The 20,000-nt window shown below is 44.9% G+C and overlaps 1 pseudogene across 1 annotated transcript in view; it reads left to right on the top strand.

The window, feature by feature from the left end:
- The window catches only part of LOC143282511 (putative amine oxidase [copper-containing]), a 27,493-nt pseudogene extending 9,145 nt beyond the window's left edge, over positions 1–18,348 (top strand). Inside the window, exons 2-11 of the transcript XR_013055270.1 lie at positions 1–410; positions 832–982; positions 1,544–1,698; positions 3,635–3,884; positions 4,096–4,324; positions 10,540–10,817; positions 11,364–11,579; positions 13,435–13,589; positions 16,959–17,163; positions 18,010–18,348. The exon at positions 1–410 is cut by the window's left edge and continues 81 nt beyond it. The product of XR_013055270.1 is annotated as a putative amine oxidase [copper-containing] (transcript). The remainder of the gene's footprint in view (positions 411–831; positions 983–1,543; positions 1,699–3,634; positions 3,885–4,095; positions 4,325–10,539; positions 10,818–11,363; positions 11,580–13,434; positions 13,590–16,958; positions 17,164–18,009) is intronic.
- The last annotated feature ends 1,652 nt before the right edge of the window (positions 18,349–20,000 follow it).

Genomic DNA, 20,000 nt, shown 5'->3' on the forward strand with positions numbered 1-20,000 from the left:
AGATGCTCGGCCATCCTGGCCATTCTCTGCTGTTTCGGTCTTCTCGTCGCCTTGATCGTGGTTGTCGTCAACAAGCAGGATGATGACGACACGAAGAAGGACACCATCCCCTGTCCTACCCACAAGGGGGGTCTGATGACGTCAGGTGACCCCCAGGTCCCCAGCCCCTTCCACGATCTGACGTTAGCAGAGTACGATCGCATACTCAGATTTCTGAGGCAGGAGAAGAGTGTCAACCTACAGGCACCCGGCAAGACGTTTGTCAACACGTCCAGCATCTTCATGATGGATCTGCTGCTGCCGCCCAAACAGCGCGTGCTGAGCTTTCTGGACAGCCAGGGACCTCAGCCTGCACGTGAAGCACGTGTCATGATCTTCAGAGGGGACAAGGTGCCGCCTGTAGTGGAGGAGTGAGTTGGAACTGTGCTGGTTGGAATGTTTTTAGTTCAGTTATCAGCATTCTCATCTTCTTTGAAACATCATTCACCTTCATATGTCTTTTCAAACTCGTTGTAGCACGATATGATTGAGTACTGTGTGTGTGTGTGTGTGTGTGTGTGTGTGTGTGGGTGTGTGTGTGTGTGTGTGTGTGTGTGTCTGTGTCTGTGTCTGTGTGTGTGATGTACTATATATTGAAAAGCAAAGGAGAAAATGGCAGAGTAAAGATACACGTCTTCACGAACCTCACGCGCGCTGCATACACACACACACACACACACACACACACACACACACACACACACACACACACAGAGAGAGAGCGTATAAAAACCCAGAATCAAGAACTAATAAATAACAGCAGTATGGTAAGAACGTGTGGTATGATTTCAGGTACCGTGTGGGGCCCTTATCAAACCCGACCTATGCGAACCTGATAAACGGCACTCAGAGGAGGAACCCTGTGTCATTTTCTCTGAGGCCTTTGGCCAATGTAGAGTTCGGTGCCATCATCCATCATCTCCTGCCAGTGGTTGACCAGAAGGTAAGAGCAACATGCCATTTTTCCTGTTAGCGTTTCATCAATGGAGCTGGAGTAATTGCTGAATATGGTGTGCCACCATCATCTAGAGTGGTTTCGACAGTGACGTTCAACGAAGGAGACAGGACGTGAACATTCTGCAGGCAACAGGACCTTTCGCAAAGAAAGACAAGCCACTAAAACTGATGAGGGTAATGATGATGGTGATGGTGGTGGTGGTGGTGCTGCTGCTGATGGTGATGGTGATGGTGATGATGGTGATGGTAATGATGATGATGGTGATGATGATGATGGTGCTGATGATGGTGATGATGGTGATGATGATGATGAGGAAGATGATTATGATGGTGATGATGGAGATGATGATGGTGCTGATGATGGTGATGATGATGATGGTGATGGTGCTGCTGATGATGGTGATGATGATGATGATGAAGATGATTATGATGGTGATGATGGAGATGATGATGGTGCTGATGATGGTGATGATGATGATGGTGATGGTGCTGCTGATGATGGTGATGATGATGATGATGATGACTATGCGCATGCACTTTGATTCAGGTGGGCCACATTCTGATGGAGAGTTACGGAGGCACGTTCTTTGACTGTGAAACCAACTGTCTGAACTTCTACCCTGTACCTGTTGGGACGGAGCTCATAGGAACCATGACCCGTAAAATCTGGTTTATGGCCAACTATCCAATAGAGTATTACACGTAAGGGTGTTGTTGTTTTTTCTGTTTGGTGTGTTAAATTATGTTTTGTTCTGTTGTTGTTGTTTTTGTTGCTGCAGTTGTTGTCGTTGTTGTTGTTCTTGTGTCTATATGCGAACGGTGCCTTTTTCAATTATTTCATAACTCTGGAATGTTCATTGTCATTATATGGTGTCTGCTCATTGTCTGTCTGTCTGTCTGTCTCTCTTTCAAGACATGGTTGTTGAACAAAATAATATGGAATTAGGAATGTGCTGATTTATTTCGTGATACTCTAAGTTTCGTTTATTCATTTATAGTCTGTTCATCTAAGATGATGATATTAGACTGATACTCTAAGTGATGAAGACATTAGCACCACAAGTGATAATGCAATGAATATGGTAGTTGTTGACGTAAACTATACACTGTTAATGTTAAATGAATGTTTAAAAGAAAGTGCAGAAAATGTGAAAAGATGCTTAGACAGCATGCACCTGATGATTGGTTTGACCAAGAGTGTGTCCTTAGTAAAGGAAAGGTAAAAGGTTTGTTACAAATTAGTAGGCTATAATCAAAAGTAGAAGATATCGACATATATGTTATTGCGAGAAGGGAGTACAAGCATTTGATTAAAAGAAAAAAAGAAATGATCTCATAGGTCCCTAAAGAACAAGCTTGTAGCTTCTATAAGTTATCAAAAGAAATTCGGGAACAATATCAACGATGTGTCGATTCCTATAGGATGTTTAAGTAAAATGCTCACTGTGCAGATTGCTGAAGAATTGTAGACGGGTATTGTTGGGGTACACCTCCACCCCTACTCCTTGTATGAGTTATGTTTGTTTGTTGTTGTTTTTTTATCCCTCTGCAAACAACAACCAATAAGAATTACTCCGCCACGACACAAATATGGGATCAAGATTATGGATCTTGTCGCGCATCCAACACTATCCTACGCCATCTTTTCATAACCAGACATCCTCCCTGTCCACCTCAACGTGCTGTTGTTGTTCTGGTGGTGTCAGTGTGCACTTACCTGGAGCCGCTTACCCTCTGTCTTTAGGTTTTTCCCGAGGGCTGTATGACGAAGGGTAGATGTCGAATAGATTACCTGAATGAAAGCTAACGAGGCCCATCTCCACTTGACACCCCTGTTGCAAGATCATATTCGTGTCTGCAAGTGGGGACCAAAACCCTCCACGACCATAGCATCTTTAGACCATCTGTCTACATGCACTACATCAGTAGCCAGACAATATCATTTTAAGCTGTTTGTCTACACACATCACACCATTAGCCAGATCATAGCATCGAGTGGAGTGATGGCCTAGAGGTAACGCGTCCGCATAGGAAGCGAGAGAATCTGAGCGCGCTGGTTCGTATCACAGCTCAGCCGCCGATATTTTCTCCCCCTCCACTAGATTTTGAGTGGTGGTCTGGACGTTAGTCATTCGGATGAGAAGATAAACGTAAAAGAACCCACGGCAACAAAAGGGATGTTCCTGGCAAAATTCTGTAGAAAAATCCACTTCGATAGGAAAAACAAAAAAAAAACTGCACGCAGGAAAAAATGCAAAAAAGGGCGGCGGTGTAGTGTAACAACGCGCTCTCCCTGGGGAGAGAAGCCCGAATTTCACACAGAGAAACCTGTTGTGATGAAAAGAAATACAAATACAGATAAACCCTGCTTGTCTACATTCATCACACCATCAGCCAGAACACAGCATCTGAAGGCTGTTTGTCTATATACATCACATCAGTAGTTAGGCCATAGCATCATAAGGGTATATGTCTACATACATCAGTGGTCATCCACGTATGTTCTGGCAACTCCCACCTCCAAACAGCTAAACGTTGGCAACATTTCTTCTCAGGTTTAGAAGAACACACGATTTTAGAGTCTGCAACTTCGTTACATTACACTGGACAGTGATGTGAACCATGTGATCTTTCGCAGACTGCACACACTGGATTTTGGCTTTCTGATGAACTTGGAAGGCAGTGACCCGACCCAGTGGAGCGTGGAACAGGTGTGGTACTCAGGCACGATGTACAGCTCACTAGACGACCTGGTTGACAAGTATGCCAATGACCCCACTACCAACAAGACTCGTGTGGAATATCCCCGCGACTCTCCGGACCTGACGTCTACCCAGAGGCTAAGGGGAATCCCCAAGCCAGACCCCCCTCAGAGGCCCCCACTGCAGGTCAGCTGGTTGTCGTGATCCTATTCACCATTGCTCTTGAGACATTCGCTGTGGATTACATTGCCTTTTCATCTTTCCAAATCATATTTCTTTAATTCGCAAGACTGATTCCGGACCATTTCCTTCTAGTCTAATAGAAACACATTTGACTGCTGCTGTTCCTTTCTGTTCACACACGAACTATGTGAACCAACCATGACTGTGTCCACAGATGGAACCAGACGGCAAACGCTACATCATCCACCACCGTCATGTCCGTTACCTGCACTGGGACTTTGATATCCGTCTGTCCGCCTTCACTGGACCTCAGGTGTACAATGTCCGTTTCCAGGGAGACCGCATCGCCTATGAGCTGGGAGTGTCTGAGATTGCTGTCTTCTACGCTGGATATAACCCCATGCAGCGAGTGACCAACTTTGTAGACAGTGGGGCGCTGATTGGTGAGTCGAAGTCAGTTTGGTAGAATGGTAATGTAAACCTTAGTCTGTGCAACAATCATCCCATTGCCATGCACTCACAAAGTCACATACCACAACAGTGAGAACGCTGACCTATCAGAACTCAGAGGCAACACGTTGTACAAGTGCGTATTGATTACAGGCATGTCCTGAGAAAGTCGCTTTTCTTTTTTGAATGAATGTTCTGCAGGAGCAAATGTTGGGGATTATTGAGCTCGGCTCACTTCGACAAATTCTACAACACAAAGAACAAAATATACCACAAAGTCTTTTGATTTCGGTAGCTGCAATGATTTCAACAACAAGACAAATAAGAAGATATACCATATCTCACTCCGATAGCGGCAAGGAAAATGTGCACACAAAAGACATTGTGTGTTGAATTCAATGACGTTACTAAATATTTCGTTCTCATGGAGATATCAGTCATGCATGAATAAAACGCCTTATTTCCCCAGCTTTCCCAGCATAACAGATTCCTGTCAGGAGGATATAATTCAATCTCCGTTTCAAGGAGGTGTCCAAAGTGTTCGGACTGATCCATATACGCAACACAACATGTGGTTAAAAATGCAGCAGGTGCCTGACCTCTGAATGAACCCAACGATCAGGTATTGAGTACCGATGCTAGGTTTGTATAAAGCATTAATATAAAGTAATATGAATGAACAAAACAAACAAAGAGACGAGTTAGATAAACTGAAAGTGAAAAATGCACAGAATGCAAATGAATCACTCCACCTCAGACTCGACGAGTTCTTCATCAGCTGTTAGGAGCATGGTACACTCTCTTCAAGCCTCCGCATCATCATGATGTATAACATGCATGATATCAGTTGTGTTCGACTTTCACCATCAGAACACCAGAGGAGGTAACTGCTGTCCCAACTGTCTGTGCTAGAATTTGATTATCGCGGAGTCTTGCCCAGATTACATCCCCACTCTCTTGGCCAAGAAGGTTTAGGACAGTCGGCGTTGGGATAGTTCCCAAAGGCCAACTAGCCCCCAATGCTGCAGCGCTAAGAGCCAGTGCAATTTTGCCTTTTAGTTTGAGAGTCATAGTCCTTCACAAGTATCATAACAATGCAGGAAAAGCAGGCACTACGAGCCACAGAGGATTAAACCTGTTTGCTACCTCCAGAACAATTCTTGCTGGAATTCCCCCCAACAGGTTAACTCGCAACATCACAGAAACCCACATCCACATCCTTCCAGAGAACCAGCGCGGCTTTAGAACAAAGCAGGTTATAGCAGACATGGTATTCGTCCTGAGTCAGGTCCATGAGAAATGCTGCGAACAAAGGTATGTACATCACCTTTGTTGATTTAAGACAAAAGCGTTTGACACAGTGAGCAGGAAATGCCTTTCAACATTCCTGGGAGGCAAGGCTCCCCACCGAAGTTACTCACTATAGTCATGCTGCTCCACGAGGGTTAACTCAGTGAAGTCAGACATGGCAATGACCTCTACCAGCCCATCCAAATCTCGAACGAAGTGAAACAAGGCAGCGTTGTAGGCCCAACGCTGTTCTCGGTCTCCTTCATCACGATGCCAGAACAAGGCAATTGGGACCAGGGCGAAGAAGAAGGGCTATACATCCACTTCCGCACTGACGGAAAACTCTTCCACTTCCATTGACTGCAAGCCTGCACCAAGACTTTGGAGAGAGAGATCCGAGACCTTCTGTTTGCTGATGCTGCTGTTCTGGCAGTGCACACTGAATACGACCAGTAATATCAACCCCCAACAATGGACTACCCGAACGACTGACCATTGTTTGGCACACCATCCGTCATGTCGCCAGTATCCTGTATGTCAGGTCAGGTCATTAGATCTGCTACTGGTAACCTGTAATCCAGTACAACCTGTTCAGGGTCGGGTTGCCGACGACTAAACCGGCACTCCCACCACTCCCTTCTGGGACTGGTGAGGCGGGTGGCTAGACACCCTTATGGAGATCCATAAAAGGGCGTCGGCTCAGGAGAGCCACCGACGGCCATCTAGCTCCACCGTGCTGTGTGCATGCCACACGCAGTTGGCCCCCGAGGTGTGTCTACCCATGCATGTGAAGTCTGGATCCGGCAGAATCTGCGGAAGAAACCTATTGGTTCAACGGAGAGGAAGGCAGTTACAGCAACGCACTGTGGAGTGCAGAGAGCAAGATGAGACACCGAAAGGATATCTTGGTCATCCACTGCATCCGTACTCATCCTCCAGTCGTCTCGACTTAGTCTTGCCACTGGAAATTGGTGGACCCGGACGAGAGAGTGAGGTCGACGTTGCGCAACTCCTCTTCACTTTAAACAAACTCATCGCGCAAGTCATCAGTCATCCTAAATGACCTTTCATCCTTCATCATTTCATCACCCCCAAGTCCTGTGGCGACAGGCGAGCGACGAAACGACAGGTGTGGGTACACTGGCAGTCGCAGCCGCAGACCTGCACGCAGGCGGCTCAGGCCATAGGGTCGTTCTTCGTCGACAGGAGCAGCGATGGAGCTCGGCAGCCGTCTGAGCGTCTGAGCAGCCCTCTTTAGGAATGCACTGCTCACCTCCCTGGCATGAGGAAGGGGCTAGAAAAGGTGCCCTAAAAATTGCCTGCTCCATATCACCCTGGCCAGCATACCGCGGCTGGCGGGGACCCTACATCAGCGGTCGAAACAAAGAGAAAGAAAAGAAAAAAACAAGGATCGTTCCTCTCACCATTGGTGCTTGGAACATAAGGACTCTCCTGGACAGAGATAACGCGGACAGACCCCAAAGGAGAACAGCACTAGTTGCATCCGAACTCGCCAGATACAATATCGACATCGCAGCCTTGAGTGAGACTCGGCTTGCAGGCGAAGGCGAGCTCTGTGAACGGGGATCTGGTTACACCTTCTTCTGGAGTGGACGAGGAAGCGAAGAGCGACGTGAGGCTGGTGTTGGTTTTGCAGTAAAAACAGCACTTGTCAGCAAGCTAGCTGGAATCCCAAAGGGAGTCAACGATAGGCTTATGACCATGAAACTCCCACTGGCATCTGGCCAGAAGCACCTCACCATTGTCAGTGCCTACGCCCCAACCATGACCAACCCGGATGAAGTGAAGGCGAAGTTCTACGAGGACCTTCACTCTGTCATTGCTGCCATCCCTAAAGCAGACAAGCTCATCATTCTTGGGGACTTCAATGCTAGAGTTGGCTCTGACTACATCTCCTGGGATGGAGTGATTGGAAGGCACGGTGTGGGCCACTGCAACCCAAATGGATTGCTTTTGCTTCAGACATGTGCAGAGCACGAACTGCTGATAACCAACACAGTTTTCTGCCTCCCTACCCGTAACAGGACGTCATGGATGCACCCTCGCTCAAAGCATTGGCATCTCATCGATTATGTCATCGTCAGGAAAAGGGATAGGCAAGATGTACGTGTAACAAAGACCATGTGCGGCGCCGAGTGTTGGACAGACCATCGCCTTGTAGTCTCGAAGCTGAATATTCGAATTCAGCCCAAGAGACGCCCCCAAGGCCAGAAGGCTCCAAAACGGCTCAACATCGCTAAGCTGAAAAACATCATCATCAAACAGTCCTTTGTGGAGCTGCTGGAAGATCGTCTGGAATCCGCCTCTCTGAACAACCAGAATGTGGAGTCTGACTGGAGGACCCTGCGTGAGCTGATCTATAGTACAGCTTCAGAGACCCTGGGACCCATGACCAGAAAGCACAAAGACTGGTTTGATGAAAACTGTGATGAAATCAAGCAGCTTCTGGATGAGAAACGCTGTCTGCATCAAGCCCACCTGAGCAACCCAAAGTCCACATCAAAAAAGGATGCGTACAATGCCATCCGCAGGACTGTTCAGCAAAAGTTACGCCAGATGCAGGATAAGTGGCTGAGTGACAAAGCTGATGAGATCCAGGGATATGCTGACAGGCACGATATGAAGAGGTTCTATGATGCCTTAAAAGAAGTCTACGGCCCCACATCCTCAGGATCATCCCCCCTCCTCAGTGCAGATGGGAATGCCTTGATCACCGAGAAGGAGAACATTCTCGAACGATGGGCTGAGCACTTCAACAGTGTCTTAAATCGCCCTTCCTCCATAAATGATGAAGCCATAGACCGTCTCCCACAAGTCCCCACCAACGAAGCACTGGACGATCCGCCAACACTTCTTGAGACCCAGAAAGCAATCCGTCTGCTATCCAGTGGCAAAGCACCTGGCTCAGACTCCATACCAGCAGAGGTCTACAAGGATGGAGGCACTGTGCTGACTGAGAAGCTTCATAAGCTGTACTCACTCATGTGGAAAGAAGAGACGATCCCCCAGGATTTCAAAGATGCATCTATCATTCACTTGTACAAGCGAAAGGGGAACCGGCAAGCCTGTGATAACCATCGGGGCATTTCCTTGCTCTCCATCGCAGGCAAGATACTTGCCAGGATCCTACTAAACCGCCTCACAGCACACCTTGACCAAGGTCATTTGCCTGAGAGCCAATGTGGATTCCGGAAAGAGCGCGGAACCACCGACATGGTGTTTGCTGCAAGGCAGCTGCAAGAGAAATGTCAGGAGCAAAATGCTGATCTGTTCTCCACCTATGTCGACCTCACTAAGGCCTTTGACACCGTGAGTAGAGAGGGACTGTGGAAGATCATGGCCGAGTACGGATGCCCTCGGAAATTTATTTCCTTGGTCAGCCAATTCCATGAAGGCATGCAGGCTCGAGTCCAGGACAATGGCGAAACATCTGCTCCTTTTGCTGTCACAAATGGTGTCAAGCAAGGCTGCGTCCTGGCTCCAACGCTGTTCAGCCTCATGTTCTCTGCAATGCTTACTGATGCCTTCAGAGATGGCGATGTTGGAATCGGCCTAAAGTACCGAACAGATGGCAAGCTGTTTAACCTCAGAAGGCTTCAAGCAAAAACGAAGGTCATGACAGACATCATCAGAGACTTTTTGTTTGCTGATGACTGTGCCCTCAACGCTGGATCTGAAGCTGACATGCAACTCAGCGTCGACAAGTTTGCCACTGCCAGCAGAAACTTCGGCCTTACCATCAGCACGAGGAAAACTGAAGTTCTCCATCAGCCAGCCCCAGGGAAACCCTACGTTGAGCCCAACATCACAGTCAACGGTCAGAGACTCAGTGCGGTGGAGCGGTTCACATACCTTGGCAGCACACTGTCACGAAATGCGACCATCGACGATGAAGTGAATGTCAGGATTGCAAGAGCAAGTGCAACTTTTGGTAGACTCAATGCAAATGTCTGGAACAGAAGAGGCATTAGTCTTGAGACCAAGCTAAAGGTCTACAGAGCAGTAGTTCTCCCCACACTACTGTACGGCTGCGAAACTTGGACAGTGTACCAACGACATGCCAAGAAGCTGAACCACTTCCACACAACATGCCTCAGGAAGCTACTGAACATCAAGTGGCAAGACAGGACCCCAGACACAGAGGTGCTCGCAAAAGCCACCCTTCCCAGCATCTTCACCATCCTGATGCAGTCCCAGCTTCGCTGGGCTGGACACGTGGCGCGCATGCCAGACCATCGGCTGCCCAAAAGGCTCTTCTATGGCGAGCTGCAACAAGGGAAGAGATCACACGGAGGTCAGAAGAAGCGCTTCAGAGATACTCTGAAAGTCTCTCTGAAAGCGTTTGATATCAACCCTGACTCCTGGGAGGAATCTGCAGTGGACCGTAACAAATGGCGCGCTGCTGTGCACAAAGGCGCCAAGTTGTGCGAGGCCAACAGGACTGCTGCAGCTGTTCAGAAGAGGCAGGCCAGAAAGTCACGGGCAAACAAGCTCCCTGACAATGATATGCCTGTCTTTGTCTGCCCCAACTGTCAGCGAACATTTCGTGCGCAGATTGGACTATTCAGCCATCTGCGCACTCACAGATAGACTCATGAGCATCCTTCCCCCCACCCCACCACCTCCCTCCCCCCATCCCCCATCTGGATGACAACGATGGTCATCATCGATCTCGATGGACACACCACCACCACCACCACCACCTGATACGACCTACACCTATATCTTATACATTGCCAACAACAACAATTATCACTTTGAATATGTCATTCGTGATCACACAATCACACAATTGCTGCATTTATCCATGCCTTTGTAAGTTTTAGTTACACCGTAAAAAATCTGCTTCACACAACCACAGTACTTCCATAGCAGCTCTTCATTTTTTTGGTCTCAGGTACACACTCCAAGTCTCTCATCCCGGGAGTCGACTGCCCAGAGGGCGCTACGCTTCTGAACGTGTCCTTCTTTGGAGAAGGCATGACGGAGCCCACCACACTTGAACGTGCCCAGTGTGTGTTTGAACAGGACACAGGCGTTCCTCTCCGCAGACATCTGTCTTACGCACGTAGCGAAGGCGCTTTCTATGGTGGCATGTCAGACTCTGTTCTGGTTGTGCGTTCCATTCTCACCATTGTCAATTATGATTACATTGTGGACTTCGTCTTTCACCAGGTCAGAATGCTATTCTCATGCTCTGAAGTTAAGTGTGTTCGTTCGTTTGTTGTTTAGTTCAAGGTATTTGCACAAGATGAGGTTGCGCTGTGTGTACAGTTGAGGTTGCGTTTTGTTGTCACAATGGAATTTGACTTTAAAACAACCACTCTGAAGTCAATGTTTGAAGATAGCCTTACCCCTTAGCACTCTTTGCAAAAAAAGAATGTCTGCTGGAACTATATTTTGCAATGGTTCAAAAGCAGTTTTGTACATGGTCTAGTGATGCAATTACTTGAGAAGCGTTTGTGAACTGTTTCGTTTTGGTTTTCGTTTTGATGTATTCTGTTACCAGCGAGCTTACGACGTTATCGCTTAGAAATGTGGACACATGGTAAGGGTGGAGACTGGATGAAAAAACAACAACACACTTCGAAAATAATGTTGATTTGCCCTGACTTCTGTCTCTATGTGCCTCTCTCTGTCTGTCTCTGTCTGTCTGTCTATGTCTGTCTGTCTGTCTCTCCCTCTCTTTCTCTCCCCCCCCCCCCCCCTCTCTTGTTTCAGAGCGGTGCCATAGAGTGCAGGGCCATCTCCACAGGTTACATCATGTCCTCATTCTACAACCCAAGTGAGGCCCCGTATGGGTTTCGCTTGAACGACAAAATCGTCGCCAACCTCCACCACCACATGTTTCACTTCAAAGCCGACCTTGACATTGGCGGAACGTCCAATCGATACGAGACACTGGACATCAGTGAAGAGGAGGTCCAGCTCAGACAGGTAGATACATGCATCGATCAGTTCTTTAAAAAAATAGCTTTTTTCGTTACAAGAGGCCGGGACTTTCTCTGATGGCTTAAATGTACCTCACCGCTCATGCTGTAGCAGAATCGGTTAGGCGTTGGACTTCTGGTGCCAGTTGCATTGCTTGGTTTTAACTTTTTGACATTTACACGTGACTAAATGCCTACGTTGACCGAACCACGCCATTAGTCAGTCCCATACTGCGCACAGTTAGTAGTGAGTTACGACCACACTAGGCTCTTCCGTCCGAGCAATGCAACTGGTTTCTGGTCCAGCGTTCAACAGTGATCAGGGTCAAGGCCACCCGTTTCGGTGTTGTTGTGTCTTTGGGAAAAAACAGTTTGCTCAGACCCTCCTCACTCCACCTAGGTGTGACTGGTACCTGACTTCATCTGGGAAAGGTTAAAACGGCGGAAGGAGAAGATTAAGACTCACCTTTCTATGCCGAACTCTAGACACAGTGGATATACTGCCCTGATGCCTATGAAAGGCAATGGGACCTTTTTGAGTCAATGAGTTAACTCATGCACAAGCTGTGAGCAGCTACCTCACTGGTGGACAAAGGGAATTGGATGTCTGATGGATAAAAAACCAACAACAACAACAACTAAAGTAAACGATGACGTACGCATGCACCTGATGCACTGATCAGAACGTGCATGAGTGCTTAATATTTCTGTTTAGAAAAAAAAAAAAAAATTAAAACAGCAAAAATCACTGTTGAAATATTGTCATGATATCAAATGATTTTGTTTCAGTGAAGTTACAATTAAGCATACCATGAATGACTGAACTAACGAAGCATTACATGTATGGAAGTGCACCATTTACAATCCACAGGAGGGTTGATGCTTCTGATTTTTTTTTTATACATTGTTTTTTGCTGATGTTGAATTGTAGACTTCCTTTTAACAAACTCCGTTTCCTGTAACTTTACTATGCTATATCTATTTATTTTAAATATTCGTCTTTGATTCCACTCTCCATTTATTCTGCTCCCCCAACTGACCATACAACTTCTTTCCCTCGTCTTCTGTAATTTTATGATAACATTCAAGTGTGAAAAATGAGACCTTACCGATATGCATACAGTCACGAATCTGCATGATGGAACATTGAACAACAGTCCTTCCTTTCTTCCTTTGCTGTAGACTGTTTGTTTTATGCTTGTAGAAATCAGATATTAGGCTGTCTAATGATTGAGTTCAACACGAGTCTCATGTCAGCGTGTCACGGAGAGATTGCGGACATGAGTCTCTTATATGTTATATGATAGTCAGTCATGTCCAACAATGGCCATCAGAACAGCAGGGGAGGCAACTGCTGTACTATCTGGGTCAGAATTTGATTATAGTGGAAGGTGTCTTGCCTAAGTTACATCCCCACTCTCTCGGCCAAGGCGGTGTTAGGGCAGTCGGCGTTGGGATGGTTCCCAAAAGCTAACTAGCCCCCAAGGCTGCAGTACTAAGAGCCAGTGCAGTGTTGCCTCCTAGTTTCAGAGTCATAGTCCTTCACAAAAGACTAAGCTGTAAATGAATTCTGGTTACAAATGAGAAACCATTGATCATTCAGCTGTCACTTTGCTGTTGGCTCAACTGTAAGCTTATGTCAGTCTGTGATATAAGCTGAACGCTGGGTCAGAGACATGAGTCATGGTCAGAAAAAAACGTGTGGACACAAGGAAGTGTTTGACGAGTGAAACGTGTATCAGCAGGCTGGTGTATGAACAAGACAGTGGACGTGAATAGTATGTGGAAATGATACGGAAGATGATTTTTAACAAGTCTTTGGAGTACAGTTGACACAACCTGCGTGTGATGAATCATGGCAGGTACCCACCACCAAATACAAACAGATCAAGTTTCAGCGCCATCTCTACAACACGGAAAACGAAGCAGTGTACAAGTACAATTTTGACGCCCCCATGTACCACATCGTTCACAACGAGGACAAGAAAACTAAACACGGAGTTCCTAGAGCGTTCAGGTCAGTCCTAGTCAGTTTATATTTACATAGTAAATATTGCTGACAGGAACCAGCGTTTTGTGAACGATGTTTCCCAATTTTCCGTCATACTTGCACGACTAAATGCTGGTAAGATATTGTAAAGACTGACGAACTGACAAAGCAGGGACAGTTTACCTGTCGTGACAATTCGATCATGTTTGCACACGTGTATCAACTTACTTGTGGAGGAACACTGGTTCGATAGACATAAAGTAACTCTCTCTCTCTCTCTCTCTCTCTCTCTCTCTGCGTGTGTGTGTCTGTGTGTGTGTGTGTGTGTGTGTGTGTGTGTGTGTGTGTGTGTGTGTGTGTGTGCGCAATAGAATATGTGTTGGAGGACATTGAGGGAACAATTAAGCAACTTAATGCATGTTTATATCATACACTTTTTTTGCATGGAAAAATACACGTCACAGTTAGCAAGCATAATATAAACTATTAATTTTATAGGAAGCCGAGCGCACAGCTTGCTACAATGATCACCACAGTTTAACCAACGACACATGCCGTAGCAGACGACAGTTGTACAATGATGACTGTATCCAAGCATTCACCTGCTGATGCAATTTGTGTGGCGCGACAGCATTCAGATTTTGAATGAAAGCCCATTCTGAACAAATGATCCAAACATTTATTAAACCAAGTCTGTGTCATTCACTGCCAGATTATGTCTGTTGTACTTACATGGACAGATCAGTTAGAACCTTACTCAGATTTTATTCTAACCTTTCATCAGCCAAAATGGTTCGACTTTGAAGGTTACATCATTTTATTTCTTCAACACATATAATGCTACATTCTTTAGTCTTATAAAACAAAATTGTTCATGTGATCTCTTGTTGATAAACCACAAACCCACTATAATGTGCGGACTGAAAATAGTCATAAAAGATACAAAGCAGATTTTATGTCAACGACAATTGCCTCACACTTTTGGCATTGCCGGCTTGGGTCCCGAGTTCAAATCTGTGTTTCTGACACACACTTTTAACTAATGATCTCATCCATTGGATCAGTAAACTACAAGTATTATATACTTGCAGAATTGTCGCAATTCCTTCTTAGAATATATACATAAGTGTTCACCTCCTTTAAACTTATCTAACGCAATTTGCAACTTTCAGCTGTGAACTCGTTAAAAGTGCTCAGTGACTTGAATTAAGATTATACATTCATCTTTAATAGCCAACACCTTATTTTATAATCATTAGAAAGGTGATGTTGAACTCATTGTTTTGCGACCAATCCGACCGAAATCGGTTCAGGAATCATTTAGAAAAACTATCATTTGACACCTTGAAACGAACACACAATCTTAGCTGAACCAGGACTGGTTTGCCTTTTGTGCCGCATGATGGTCTTTGCAGTCCGTACAAGTAGTATATACATAGCGGGGGTACCCAACAGCCACCTTTCATTTGCCTGTGTGGATAGTTAGTTGACCATCTTGAGTGTGTGTGTGTGTGTGTGTGTGTGTGTGTGTGTGTGTGTAGCCTCATAGGCCAGTGTCTCACCACATCACTGTAAGTGAGCTGTTTGTGTTATGTGTTTATAGTGTTTTAAGTCGTCAACTTTATTAGAAGAATTTTCCTTGTTCAGTCACGGGTCTTATTATTGTTTGACTAAGTTACTGTTGTGTGATTATGATGTGCTTCTAAGGTGGTTGGAACTATTTAGTTATTCAACCGTCAGAGTGTTGATGCAGAAATTGTTTCCTTTCTGCTGACTGATCTAGTTTGGGTTTCATATGAAATGTTCTGTAATATTCCAAGGATTACGCCTTTTTTTCATCTTTGCAGTGACCTACCTTTGCACAGCAGTGAAATACCTTAAATCAAAGGTTAAACTTTATGAACCCCACAATCAGTGGAGAAAATTTAAATGTAGAACACAGACTATACATAGCTGTGTTGATGTTTGGCTTTGGCACAACCCATTAGTTTGTGTAAGTTCATTAGCTAGCTGCACCACTTATTGGTCAAGCCATGCTTATTCTTCAACTCATTGTATTGGGCATTGACTTGATATTTGATCTGTTAGGTTGCCAATATTCAATATAAAAGCCACTTATTTTATAATTTTGTTTCTTATTCATCTATTATTTCATATGCTGATATCAGTACTGCTACAGTGTTAAATGTTCTTTTCTCATACTGACTGTCAGTACTACCAGCCTCACAGTTACAGTGTGCTTAGTCCTCTATAATGTATGTCTAGTATTCTGTTGTGGTGATTACAATATATTGGATGATATCAGTTACTGGTTACCACAGTCTGATATGTATTGCAGTTGTAATTGTAATTCAGCTATCATGCTTTTTCCTTACGGCTTACTCTGGTATAGTGCTACATGATAACTGATTCATTTGAGTCACTTTGACATAGTATAAGCTTTACATAATCTATGCTGTCAGTCAACCTTCAGCATTAACCACTTTAACTACACTGTTTAAAGATATTACAAATGTCATTTGCTGTCAGTGTTTGGTCTTCACATATGCATTATTTATGTTTTGTTGTGCTAATTCCAAACCATTGTAAATACATGTGCTTACCATCCTTTTGTATCTGACATGTTGTACTTAGGACATTTGTTGTTTGTGTCTTTTACGGGCACTGTCTTCTTTTCTTCTTGCGTCCCCTTAATATTGTAATAAAACAATAGAAAACCCTTTGTGACTGGCCTATATATGCCCCTGGCCTGTGCAAAGATATTTCTGTCCTTTCACTTTCTGTCCTGTTAATTCATTAATATCTAAATCTCCTTTCATCTGCCAACCCCCTTGCCATGGTTGGATGCAAACCTGACGTCGCTAACAGGATATTCAGGGATATTCTTTTAATACTCTAACTCTTCAGTCATGTTATCCAGTTCTTTGATCATCGTATCGAAATTAAACCCAGAGCATAAATAAACCCCCTTGCTGCTCAACTATTACATATAATTCAGATGTTGCAGTCACAGTTTACGAAAGGAAATTTGAAGGCATCTACGACTATGCAAATAATGTAAATGATCAGCAGTTGGAGATGTTACTTCTTTATGGAATATCCAAACCATACTGAATTACGTGAACATAAAAATCCATATGTCTGAAAAACAAAGCCAACAACAGATATGTAGTAAAAATTTAAAAAATGTCCCAGTAAAATGTCAATTGAATTCATACAAGTTTAAAAAATCTAGATAATGTTGTTTGCTTATTTCTCCTCGACAATTTGTAAGTTTGCGTTTTGCAAATGGGGTGTAGCCTACTGTACGTTTAATGCTGCCGAAATCATCTATGCCACAATAGGAGTGAACAAAAGTTGATTTCTCTCTTAAACTTGGACTGGTGTGTGAAACAGACTACACATGGCAAGTATGGCTAAACAGCTGCTGACAACTGGGGAGAACAACGAGAAGTCCATCCCCTGGGCACGGCAACAGCTGGCAGTGACAGTGCAGAAAGATGATGAACTGGTCAGCAGCTCCCCCTACGCCATGTTCGACAGCTACAACCCCGTCACCGACTTCAGCAACTTCATCAGTGACGAGAGCATCGTGGATAAGGTCAGTGGCCACGTGTTTTACTTACTGTTACACTTTGTGATTTTTTTTGTGACAGGAAGCAAGGAAGGGAAAAATACTTGTCTCCTTTCGTTTCACAATTTGTCTTTATGACAAGTAAAGAGGTTGCTACTTCATCAGTGATGAGAGCATCGTGGATAAGGTCAGTGGCCGTGTGTCTTACTTACTGCTAATTTAAAGTTATATAATAAAAAGAAATACAAATACAAAAAATACAAATATTTATGCACGTGATCCAATGTTGTTCTTTGCCATAGATGTGGAAGTAAAGGATACCCATCTACTCGTGTGACCCACTGTTCGCCTTTACCATAGATGTGGAAGTAAAAGATACCTATCTCCTCATATCACCCACTGTTCGCCCTTACCATAGATGTGGAGGAAAGGATACCTGTCTCCTCACGTGACTTACTATTCGCCCTTACCATGGATGTGGAGGAAAGGATACCTATATCCTCACGTGACTTACTATTCGCCATTACCATATTCTTGTCACTGACGAACGGACGAACCCTTACAATTTCAGGAAAGTGGTGATGCTTGGCAACAAGATTATTTTCACCAGAATTCCTTGTTTCTGTTCTTCTTTCTTTCTTTCTTTCTTTACATAGCTAAGAACTGCGTAGCTGGTGATGACACGTCAACAGGCAGTGCTGGGTAATCTTCTGTACCTTTTGTTCATGGATCAACAAAGAAAAAGCGTGTCCTGTGGCAAGTTCCTCTGTTTAATGTAACTATACCAGGACGTAGGCCTACATCCACCAACACCACCCTACTTCCATTGATGTACCTGGCATAAATGAGTGACGGGCGTTTCTGTCCTTTCAGGACCTGGTGCTGTGGGTGACCCTGGGCACCCACCACATCCCCCACACCGAGGACATCCCCGTCACTCCCACCGTTGGCGGCCATCTTTCCTTCTTCCTCCTCCCCTTACAACTACTTTCCAGAATGCCCCTCGGTGTCGTCACGTGACAACCTGCGTGTGGAGTACGCCACTCCGAACACTCCAGCGGATGGACTGAAGGTGGACAGGAACGGGAACAAGGTCAACCAGGTCTGCGGGGCTGTCACTCTGGAACAACTGGTCCAGAAGGAACCTGACCACTTCCTGCAGACACATGAGGAGTTCAACCTTTTTTAAAAGCCACCAATACCGGCATACATATATTCCCTGAACAGCTCGACCGGGACATAAGCTATGTCGCCATCACAGATACCTTATGTGCTGAAAGTTTAATCGCTCACGTGAATTGTTTCTTAATGCTTCCAGAAACAGGATAAACTTCTTGTTCGGATGCGTAGGCTATGTAAAAACAAAAACAAAAGCAAAAATAGTATCACATCGAACTTTTTTCATAACATGAAACGTTTTTTTTTTCCTCTTTCATAATCTTTCTTTTGCAGAAGCTGTTTGATTTTGAACATTTGATAAACATCTTAACACCTGTTATTGGTTAACTGAAAACAACAACAGATACTCGTTTGAGAAACGCGCGCGCGCGCACACACACACACACAAACAGGGAATGGGTCTTGTAGCCTTACATATCGTTATCAGTTAGCTTTCAAACAGGGAATGGGTCTTGTAGCTAACATATCGTTATCTGTTAGCTTTCTCTGGTTCTGACAATTTATATTGCTTTTTTCCTTTACCTGTCAGTGGTGTTTGTTCTTGATGTGGGTTATTTTGAAACACCCAGCAGAATAGTAATGAGACATGTCACTTCATTATAAACACGATTTTTATTCAAAACTGGAGCAGGCCAGATGAAGCTGGTGAATGAAATGCGAACGACAAGGAACGGACTGAAAAAAAAAAAAATAAAAAAAAATAAAACGACGACGACGACGACAACAACTACAACAAAACACTACAATGAAATCTTAACAATCAAACCACAGCAATGATGTATCAAAGTGGATTATGAGCTGGGTGAGGATGAGGGTGAGGCTGATGAGGAGCAAGAAGAAATGGATTATGAGCTGGGTGAGGATGATGGTGAGGCTGATGAGGAGCAAGAAGAAATGGATTATGAGCTGGGTGAGGATGAGGGTGAGGCTGATGAGGAGCAAGAAGAAGTGGATTATGAGATGGGTGAGGATGAGGGTGAGGCTGATGAGGAGCAAGGAGAAGTGGATTATGAGCTGGGTGAGGATGATGGTGAGGCTGATGAGGAGCAAGAAGACAAAGAAGAAGAAGAAATGCAATGATGGTGATGATGAAAAGAACGACGACGAAGAAGAGGGGTGCTGTGTATACACGCTGTGTGTGTGTGTGTGTGTGTGTGTGTGTGTGTGCGCGCGCGCGCGCGTGCGTGTTCATTACAGCTTGCATTTGACATTCTTTTTTTTTTTGCATCATGAACTATTTGGATTTAATATTCTTTTCCCGTATCATGAACTATTCCATGTGTTCACCACATATTCATTCATCCTGGAGTGTGCGTTTCGCTGTGTCTTACCAAGGTTCTGGAGTAAGGGGCGATCATGCCACCCACTCTGCCCGCCGTGGACGCCACTCCCAGACCCCGCATTCCTGAAGATAGGGAAACAGAGGCCAGGAACTTGTATCGTTGGTCGAACGAAAGCACAACAATGGCACTGCCCCCACAAACAGAAACAAACGAACAAAAAGCACAGCAAAAATGAGGGAACAAACAGCAGAAAGAGAAAGAGAGAGAGAGAGAGAGAGAGAGAGACAGGTGCAGGAGGAAAGACAGAAAGACAGAGACATCATTAAACAGAGAGAAAGATTCCTGCTGTGTGGTGTGGAGGAAGAGAACAACGAAAGTAGCGGTGATGGGGCACACACACAC

Source organism: Babylonia areolata, chromosome 5 (genome assembly GCF_041734735.1).
Source record: "Babylonia areolata isolate BAREFJ2019XMU chromosome 5, ASM4173473v1, whole genome shotgun sequence".
Classification (NCBI taxonomy): Eukaryota; Metazoa; Mollusca; class Gastropoda; order Neogastropoda; family Buccinidae; genus Babylonia; species Babylonia areolata.